Source organism: Mandrillus leucophaeus, unplaced genomic scaffold, assembly GCF_000951045.1.
Source record: "Mandrillus leucophaeus isolate KB7577 unplaced genomic scaffold, Mleu.le_1.0 Scaffold560, whole genome shotgun sequence".
In the NCBI taxonomy this organism is placed as follows: domain Eukaryota; kingdom Metazoa; phylum Chordata; class Mammalia; order Primates; family Cercopithecidae; genus Mandrillus; species Mandrillus leucophaeus.
The window spans coordinates 1,734,139-1,744,332 of record NW_012106031.1 but is presented as its reverse complement, the minus strand read 5'-3'; positions in this window follow the sequence as shown (position 1 = coordinate 1,744,332).

The following is a 10,194-nucleotide window of genomic DNA, read 5'->3' as shown; positions in this document are numbered from 1 at the left end:
TGAGATCCTTTCTCCCCTGTGCACAGTCACCCCAGTAAATGGCCTCAGGAACATTTGGAGAAGCCTTGGGGTTTTGTTACACAATGTTTTCCTCAAAGAGATCTTACTTCCCCGTAACTCCAGGGATTCAGGGTCTGGGCACTGATTTAAGTATAGGGACTGGAGAAGAGGCTGTAAATCCCACTCAAGGCAATTCAAATTAGTTTTCTTCTCAGCCAACCTAATGTTTTTCTGCCTATGTATTTCAAGAAGCATTTTACTAGGTTGCCCATCTATTTCATTTCTAAGGAGCCATTGCCAGAGATCCCTGCAGGTCAAAATCCTCTAATTATCATTTAAAACATGATTTTATTGTAGTAATTTCATCACCACCTGTTCTCTATAACTCCACACGACATTATTCCCATTGAGATTGGAAACCAAATTGCACTGAAATCTCCCTACATTCTATCTGGCCTAAAGAGAACTGGCAACTCAGGGGTCTTCAAGGATGGTGGCGTCCTTACCACTGCTTTAATGAAGGGATTCTCTCCATATTTTCCGAGAGTGTGCGATTGGAGGTGAATGAGTAGGTTGCACATAATAAATATATTCCAACATTCCCATTTCCTGAGGCATCAATCTCTTACATTTTCAGAATGCAGAGGGAGTAATAGCCTTTTAACCTTACTAACTGTAAGCCAACTTTGGGTACAGGTTTAGATCAGCCAATTCAGCAAACTACTCATGCCTCTACCCAGTGTTTACACTGACACATTAAATTCTGAATCCCAAACGAGTGCATTCACTTCAATAAATTCAGCCTTATCTGATTACATTTCCATCCTCTTGCTTGAGCACCCCAGAAAACCTCTCTTATGCTTAATTTAAGGCTCTTAATGATGTAGAATGGTAAGGTCATTTACTCTTTTTTTTTAAGAATTGTATTTCTTTAGCTTTTTATTTTAATACAATTTCAAAACTACAGTTGCATAAATTCAAAATTCCGTGAAAGGTGTAAATGACAAGGCAAAAGGTTAGTACTTATTGAATCTGGGTAAAGTATATTGGAGTTTATGTTTCTCTTTCTCTATATGCACACATCCTCATATACTTTTTTCCTGAATTGCTTGTCAATTAAGAGTAAATTACAGCCATCATGCACTGTTACCCCAAAATACTTGAAAATTTATTTTCCAAGAACAAAGACATTCACTTACATAACCACTATAACATTATCAAAATCAGAAAATCGAAGTTGGATACAATAGTGTTATTAATTCACTATTCTTATTTGAAATTTGCTGCTTGTCCCAATAATGTTCTCTAAAACTCTTTTTCCCTGACAATGCACCATATTTATTTGTAAGTCCATTTTTCTATCTTTAAAATTATTGTGGTAAGTAAATGTAACATGAGATCTATCCCCTTAACAAACTTTTAACTGCACAACACGGTATCATTAACTCTAAGCACTCAGGCACTATGTTGTACAGCAGATCTCTAGAACTTCCACATCTTGTATAACTGAAACCTTAGACCCATTGAATAACAACTCGTTATTTCTGCCACCCCTTAGTCCCTGGAAACCACCATTCTGTTTCTATGAGACTATTTTACAAACCTTATATAAGTAGAATCATGCAGTTGTTTTCCTCTATAACTGAATATTACTGTATGTATACATGTATGTATATATACATACACACAGTAATAGTGTTTATATATAATAATTTATACGTATATACATACATATATACATATATCAACACACATATTTTCTTTCTTTTTTCTTTTTTTTTTTTTTGGAGACAGTCGTGCTCTGTTGCCAGGCTGGAGTGCAGTGGTGCGATCTGACCTCACTGCAACCTTCACCTCCCAGGTTCAAGCGATTCCCCTGCCTCAGCCTCCCAAGTATCTGAGACTACAGGCACGTGCCACCATGCCCGGCTAAATTTTTGTGTGTATTTTAGTAGAGATGGGGTTTCACCATGTTGGCCAGGATGTTCTTGATCTTCTGACCTCATGATCCGCCCATTTCAGCCTCCCAAATATTTTCTTTATTCATTTTTCTATTAATAAACAGATTGTTTCCATATCTTCACTATTATAATACTGCAAATAACTCAAGATCCCGATTTCAATCCTTTTGCATAAATACACAAATGTGGGATCGCTGGATTATATGATAATTCTTTTAACTTTTACGAAACCTCAATACTATTTTCCACAGTCACTGCCTATTTTCCATTCCCACCCACAACATATAAAAGTTGCAGTTTCTCCACATTCTCACCAACAATTGTCTTTTGTTTTTCTTTTATAATAGTCATCCTTGCAGGTGTGAGGTGATGTCTCACTGTAGTTTTATTTTGCATCTCCCTGATGATCAGTAATGTTGAATATCTTTTCATATACCTGTTGGCCATTTACATATCTTCTTCAGAGAAATATCTGTACAACTCCTTTGCCCATTTTTAATTGGGTTATTTGTTTTTCTTACTATTGAGTTGTAGGAGTTCTTTATATATATCAGACATTAACCTCTTTTCAGATATATGTTTTGCAAATATTTTGTCTCATTTAATGTTACCTTTTACTCTGTTGATTATCCACTTTACTGTACAGAAGTTTTTAGTTAGTTGTAGTCTCACTTATTTATTTTTGCTTTTTGCCTGTGCTTTTGGTGCCATAGCCAAGAAATCATTGCCCAGACTAATGTCATGAAAATTTCCCCTATATTTTCTTTAGGAGTTTTCAGGTCTTATACTTAAATCTTTAATTCATTTTGCATTTATTTTTGTTTATGGTACAAGATAAGGTTTTAATTTCATTGTTTTTCATATGGATACCTGATTTTCTCAACACCATTTGTGGGAGACTGTCCTTTCCCTACTGTGAATTCTTGGCACCTTTGTCAAAGATCAGTTGATCATATATGCATGGGTTTATTTCTGGACTCTTTAGTCTGTTTCATTGGTCTATATGCACCCCTGCCTTGTTCCTGATCTTAGAGGAAAACCTTTTAGTTTTCCCCCATTGAATATCGTATTAACTTTTCATATATGGCCTTCATTATATTGAGACAAATTTCTCCCACACCACATTTGTTGACAGTTTTTGTCATGAAAGGGTGTTGGATTTAATCAAATGTTCTTTCTGCATCTATTGAGATGATTGTGTGATTTTTGTTGTTCATTCTGTCAATGTGGTATATCACATTAATTGATTTGTGTATGTTGGCTCATCCTTGTATCCCAGGGATAAATCCTACATGGTCATGGCGCATGAGCCTTTTAATTTGCTGTTTAATTCAGTTCTAGTATTTTTGTTGAGGACTTTTTCATCTATGTTCATTGAGGATATTGGCCTATAGTTCTTGTTTCTTGTAATGTTTTTATCTGGCTTTTATATCAGGATAACGCTGATACTACTATGAATATTTATATACTACCAAATTGGTTAAACTAGAAGGAATGAATAAATTCCTAAAACATACATCTACAAAGACTGAACCATGAAGAAATGGAAAATCTAAACAGACCAATAATGAATAAAGAGATTGAGTTAGTAATCAAAAACCATTCAGCAAAGAAAAGCCCAGGATCAGATGACTTCATTGGTGAATTCTACCAAACATTTAAAGAAGAATTAACACAAATCCTTCTTAGATTTTTCCCCAAAAAAAGAAGAGGGAACACTTCCAAACTCATTTTACAAGGTCATTTACTCTTGTAGCCCATAAGATACCTCCTACTGGAGCAGTCCTGGGCAATGTTGGGATCTGACTCTCTTCATGAGCCGTGAGAACATGTAATGGGGGTGTATGCTAAATACTTTGTCAACTTCTGAGGCAACTGCAGCAACAGTCTCAAGCAGTCATTGAGAGGCTTTAAGCAGAGGAGAGCTAGTTTCCTCATAGGAAAAGAAGCAAGAACAGGCTCCTTTCCCATCAAGACAGGTTTAAGGGAATTCAGAAGTAAAAATTTCTCAGTCTTGTTCATATCTAACACCATTCAATTTCTCAGGATCTCATGCCTTCTCCACCAACCCCATACCACACCAAAAGAACATAGTACTGCCATATGTTTACTTAACGTGGCATTTGTTCATCCCCTACAATCAGAACTCAAGCTCGATGGAGAGACAGCCAGTTTAAGGTTGACCTCACCAGGAAGGGAGCAAGAGAGATGATCTTACTCTCCTCTTTGCTCTGATCTCTCATAGGAATTTCCCTTGTTCAAACCCAACCAGAAATCATAGGGTGAGAAAAACCTGCTGACCTAGTCCATTCAGGTCAATCTCCTGGACAGAGAGCAGGGTGGAGACAGGTAGAAAATGGGTCTAGGATAGGAAACAACAGATTTTTTTTTTTTTTTTTTTGAGATGGAGTCTCGCTCTGTCACCCAGGCTGGAGAGCAGTGGTGCCATTTCGGCTCACAGCAAGCTCCACCTCCCAGGTTCACGTCATTCTCCTGCCTCAACCTCCCAAGTAGCTGGGACTACAGTGCCCACCACCTTGCCTGGCTAATTTTTTGCATTTTTTAGTAGAGACAGGGATTCACCATGTTAGACAGGCTGGTCTCAATCTCCTAACCTTGTGATCCACCTTCCTCAGCCTCTCAAAGTGCTGGGATTACAGGTGTGAGCCACATCGCCCTGCTGGAAACAACAGATATTCTACAAGCATCCAAAACCCAACTCTGACTAACCTTCATACAGTAAAGATTTTGAAAACTATCTTACCTCAGGGAAGTTAGAGAACCAAACTCCAAAATGAACAGGAAGCAAACCAATAAATAGGAACTACAGAAACAACCCAGTGAAGACAAACTCTGTCATTTTGCTCCAGATTCAACTTATAGCTTGGGACCAGAGGTTTGCCTAGCTTCAATCATGTGCAAATTTAGTTTAAAAAGACGGGACCCCAGATTCTGTACCACAAGACTAGTCCAAAGAGAAAGAAATAGTACTCCAAATGGAAATTAGAGTGCTATCTAAAGAAAAAAATTATGCTGCATAGGCCCAAAATAGCAATTGTCCAGGTAAACTGTGGAAGGATTCCCTGGGGGACTGAAAAGGCAGTCCTGAACTGGGCTCTCAGGAAGCTCTGTTATTTGCAGTGCAGCTGCTCTATCTGCACAGGCCAGAAGAAAGAACACTGAGCAGCAGTTTCAAAGTCTGATCAAGGTAGGAGTATTTGGATGCTCTTTCCCACATTAAACATCCATGGCACTTTAATCGAACCTCTCTTATGTCATTGATCACATTCTTCTTGGATTATGTCCATTTAACAACAATGTGTTACATCATTCCTAATCGACCACACACTATTGTGAGGTGGGATGGAGTACAATTTGTTTATGTGTCCCCCTTGCAACTAGCTTGATGTCTTAAACACAGAGCTCAAGAAATACTAATTAAGCAAATAAATAAATGAATGAAAAAGCAACTTTTTGAACCATCCTCCCAAAATTAAGCTAAGTTTTATTTCATTTGAGAGGCAAGTACATTTTATATTCCCACTTCTTACCCAAGGCATATATGCTATTCTTTTAAAGTGGGAACTTGCCTTATACATAATCCAGTCCAGAAAATTAAGTGAAGAAAGGCTTCAGTCTATACCCCTGTAGCAAATGGAGACTCTGACTGAAGTGGCCATTTCATTTCTAATGTCTCTGGAGATGAAGGGAAAATTTTTAGCCACAAATTTCCTTGTCTTTTACCAGATCTCTCTGTAGTATTTCTCAAGGGAGCAAAAGCTGTTTGGATTTTTTTCCCTCTGCTGAAAATTTGCCTTATATGTGTCTCATTTCAGTGCTTACATGAAAAACAGTTGTCAGCTGATTAAAAAACAAGTTAGAATGCGTTACAATATGATTCAATTGATGACCCACAGCATCTGCTAGTTGGATTTAAAATTATCAGATCTTAAAAACAGTCTTTTAATGGGACAAAATCAACTTTATTCTCATTCTAAATCTCTCAAATGCTCTAAAACCACAAAGAAATTTGAAATAAAATGAGAAAAAGAAAAGAGCGTTCATGAGAGTAATACAGACAAACAACTGAGTTGAAAACATGTGCAGATCACTTTTTTACATACACTAGCTGTGCCATTTGGTACCTAAGAGAAAGGCTTACCTAACTAAAATACTAAGATTCTAACATACACATGTGGGTAAATTACCTAAACAAACAATTTTTATCCCCCACTCTTGAACTGTGCTGCCTTTGCCACTGTTGTAGATGCCTTCATGGAGAGAGGCGCCCCAGTACCCACTAGCACCCTGCTGCAGCTAACAAGCTTGCACCCCACCAAGCTGCTGCTGCTGCTGCTAGCACATACAAATGAGGATGGATCCCACTACCACCCCACTACAAAATACTTTGGCTGGTACCACCCATTGGAGTGTACTGACCAGCAGTCAAGGAACACCTCGACCTCTGCAGTGCAGTGGATTTCTAACCTCAAGGAGTCAGAGAACAAAGTTGGGGCCTGATACAAGACCACTGGATTTAGAGTATGAAGTCCAGGAGTCCTGAGCTGAGCCTTGCTCCTTTAAAAACTTCCAGAAATGAAGCCAGTTGACTGAACCCACCTTATACCACAATCAAACCCTCAAGATCATCAAATAGGATAAAAGAAAATAAAAGCCCATCCAAAGGTCAGGAACTTCAAAGACTGAATAAAATTAGCCCACAAAGATGAAAAAGAACTAGGACAAGAACTCTAATAACTCAGAAAGCCAGAGTGCCTTCTTTACTCCAAATTACCACACTACCTCTCCAACAAGGGTTCTGAACTGGGCTGAGATGCTTGAATGAACAGAAACGAAATTCAGAACATGGATAGAATCAAAGATCATTGAGATCCAGGAGTACCTTATCAAGTGAAGCTAAGAATCACAATAAAATGATACAGGAGCTGACAGACAAGATAACCAGTAAAGAAAAGAACATAACCAACCTGATAGATCTTAAAAACGCACTACAAAAATTTCACAATGCAATCACAAGTATTAATAGCAAAATACATCAAGCTGAGGAAAGAATCTCAGAGCTTGAAGACTGGCTTTCTGAAATAAGACAATCTGATAAGAATATAGGGAAAAAAAGACTAAAAAGAATAAGCAAAACCTCTGAGAAATATGGGATTATGTAGAGAGAACAAATTAATGTCTCACTGGTTTCCCAGAAAGAGATGGGGAGAGTGTAAGCAACTTGGAAATCATATTTCAGGATATCATCCATGAGAACCTCCCCAACCTAGCTATAGAGGCCAACATTCAAATTCAAGAAATGCAGAGAACCCCAGTAAGATACTTTACAAGAAGATCATCCCCAAGACAAAAAATCAGATTCTCCAGGATTGAAATGAAAGAAAAAATATTTAAAGGCAGTTAGAGAGAAATACCAGGTCACCTACAAAGGGAAGCACATCAGACTAACAGTAGACCTCTCAGCTGAAACCTTACAAGCCAGAAAAGATTTGGGGCCAACCTTCAGCATTCTTAAAAAAAAAAAAAAAAATCCAACCCAGAATTTCATATCTGGTCAAATTAAGCTTCAGAAGCAAAGGAGAAATAAGTTCCTTTTCATACAAGCAAATGCTGAGGTTATTCATTACCACCAGGTTTGCCTTGCAAGCTCCTGAAGGAAGCACTAAATATGGAAAGGAGAGACCATTATCAGCCACTATAAAAACACACTGAAGTACACAGATCAGTTATACTATAAAGCAACCACACAAAAAACCCTGCATAATAATCAGCTAACATTATGATGACAGGATCAAATCCACACATATCAATACTAGCCTTGAACATAAATGTACTAAATGCCTCGATTAAAAGGCACAGAGTGGCAAACTGGATAAAGATCCAAGACCCAACTGTATGCTATCTTCAAGAGACTCATCTCACACATAATGGCAACCATAGGTTCAAAGTCAAGAGTTGGAGATGAATCTACCAAGCAAATGGAGAACAGAAAAAAGCAGGGTTTGCTATTCTAATTTCAGAAAGAAAAAAAAACCAGACTTTAAACCAACAAAGATTTTAAAAAGACAAAAAAAGAGCATTACATAATGGTAAAAAGCTCAATTTAACAAGAAGATCTAATTGTCCTAAATATATAGGCACCCAACACAAGAGCACTCACATTCATAAAGCAAGTTTGTAGAGAACTTCAAAGAGACATAGACTTGGATGGGTTCAAGATGGCCTATTAGAAGCAGCTGTGGTCCACAGCTCTCACGGAGAGGAATGAAAATGGCAAGTGAATTATGCATCTTCAACTGAGGTATCCAGATTCTTGCATTGGGACTGAAGAGGTGGATGACTCAACCCATGGAGAGTGAGGAAAAGCAGGGTGGAGCAACGGCTGACTTGGGAGTGGCAGAGAGCCAGGGGAGCCCCCACCTCCAGCCAAGGGAGGTGCTAAGTGATTGTGCAGCCTCACCTAGGAAACTATACTTTTCCCATGGATCTTTGCCACCCATGGATCAGGAAATCCTCTCATAAGCCCACACCACCAGGGCCTTAGGTCCAAAGCATAGAGCTGTGTGGTGTCTTGGCAGAGCAGCTCAGACATGCACAGAAACCCAGGAATTTTGCATACTCTGGCCCTGGGAATTCCAGCAAGGTGGGAAATCTGTCCATGCATTCCCCTAGGAAGGGGGTTGAATCCAGGAGACCAGGTGGCATCATTCTGCAAGTCCCACTCCCATGGCACCTCTAAAGTTAAGATTCACTGGCCAGGAATTTTAGTCAGCCAGTGGCAGCAGGCTAGAGACTGCCTGAGATGCGCTGAGTTCCTAGGGGGTGGGTGACTGCCATCTCTGTGGTTTAAGTCAGCCATTCTAGCCTGCTAGCTCCAGGGAGTCCAGGTGGTTCATACCAGGAGGCATTTCTCACAATGCAGAATGACTGTTGTGCCAAATTGTGGCAAGATTGCTTGTTTAAGTGGGAACCTGATCCATCCCTCCTCACTGGACAGGGCCTTTCTGTGGGAATTTCAGCAACTCCAGCTAGGGTTATATGAACAGAACTGTGATCTCTCCCTGGGATTGAGCCCCCCAGGTGGAGGGGCGGCCACTGTCTCTGTGGTTCAGCTAACTTAGCCTTACCAGCCTGCTGGCTCTGGAGAGTTTAGGCAGTCTGGACAAGAGGGGTTCCCCCAAGTACAGCACACCTGCTCTGCCAAGGAGCAGCCAGAAGTCTTCTTTAAGGTGTCCCTGATTCTGTTCTTCCCAACAGGCATCTCCAGACACCTACAGGAGCATTCGAGCTGGCATCAGGTCAGTGCCCCCCTGGGACAAAGCTCCCAGAGGAAGGAACAGGCTGCTGTCTTTGCTGTTTTACAGTCTTCATTGGTGATACCTCCAGGTGTGGGAGGTAACAAGGCAACTGAGGTCTGGAGTGGATCCCCAGCAAACTGCAGCAACCCTGTGGAAGAGTGAATTGACTGTTAAAAGAAAAAAAAAAAAAAAAAAGAAAGAAAGCAACAACAACAACATCAACAAAAAAAGACCCCACAAAAAAAAAAATAAATAAATAAATAAAAAATCCAAAGGTCAGCAGCCTCAAAGATTGAAGGTAGATAAGCCCACAAAGATGAGATAGAATCAATGCAAAAACACTGGAAACTCAAAAAGCCAGAGTGCCTTTTCTCCTCCAAATGACCACAATATGTTTCCAGCAAAGACACAGAACTGGGCTGAGGTTGAGGTAGCTGAATTGACAGAAGTAGGTTTCAGAAGGTGGGTAACATCAAACTTCACTGGGCTGAAGCAGCATATTTAAACCCATTGCAAAGGAGCTAAGAATCATAATAAAACAATACAGGAGCTGATAACCAGAATAGCCAGTTTAGAGAGGAATATAACTGACCTGATGGAACTGAAAAACAAAACGTGAGAACTTCACAATGTAATTACAAGTATCAATGGCAGAATAGACCAAGCAGAGGAAAGAATCTCAGAGCTTGAAGGCTATCTTTCTGAAATAAGACACGCAGACAAGAATAGAGAAAAAAGAATGAAAAGAAACAAACAAACAAAACCTCCAAGAAACATGGGACTATGAAAAAAGACTGAACCTATGACTGATTTGGGGTACATGAAAGAGATGAGGAGATTGGAACCAAGTTGGAAAACATACTTCAAGATATCATCCAGGAGAACTTCCCCAACCTAGTAATACAGGCCAACAT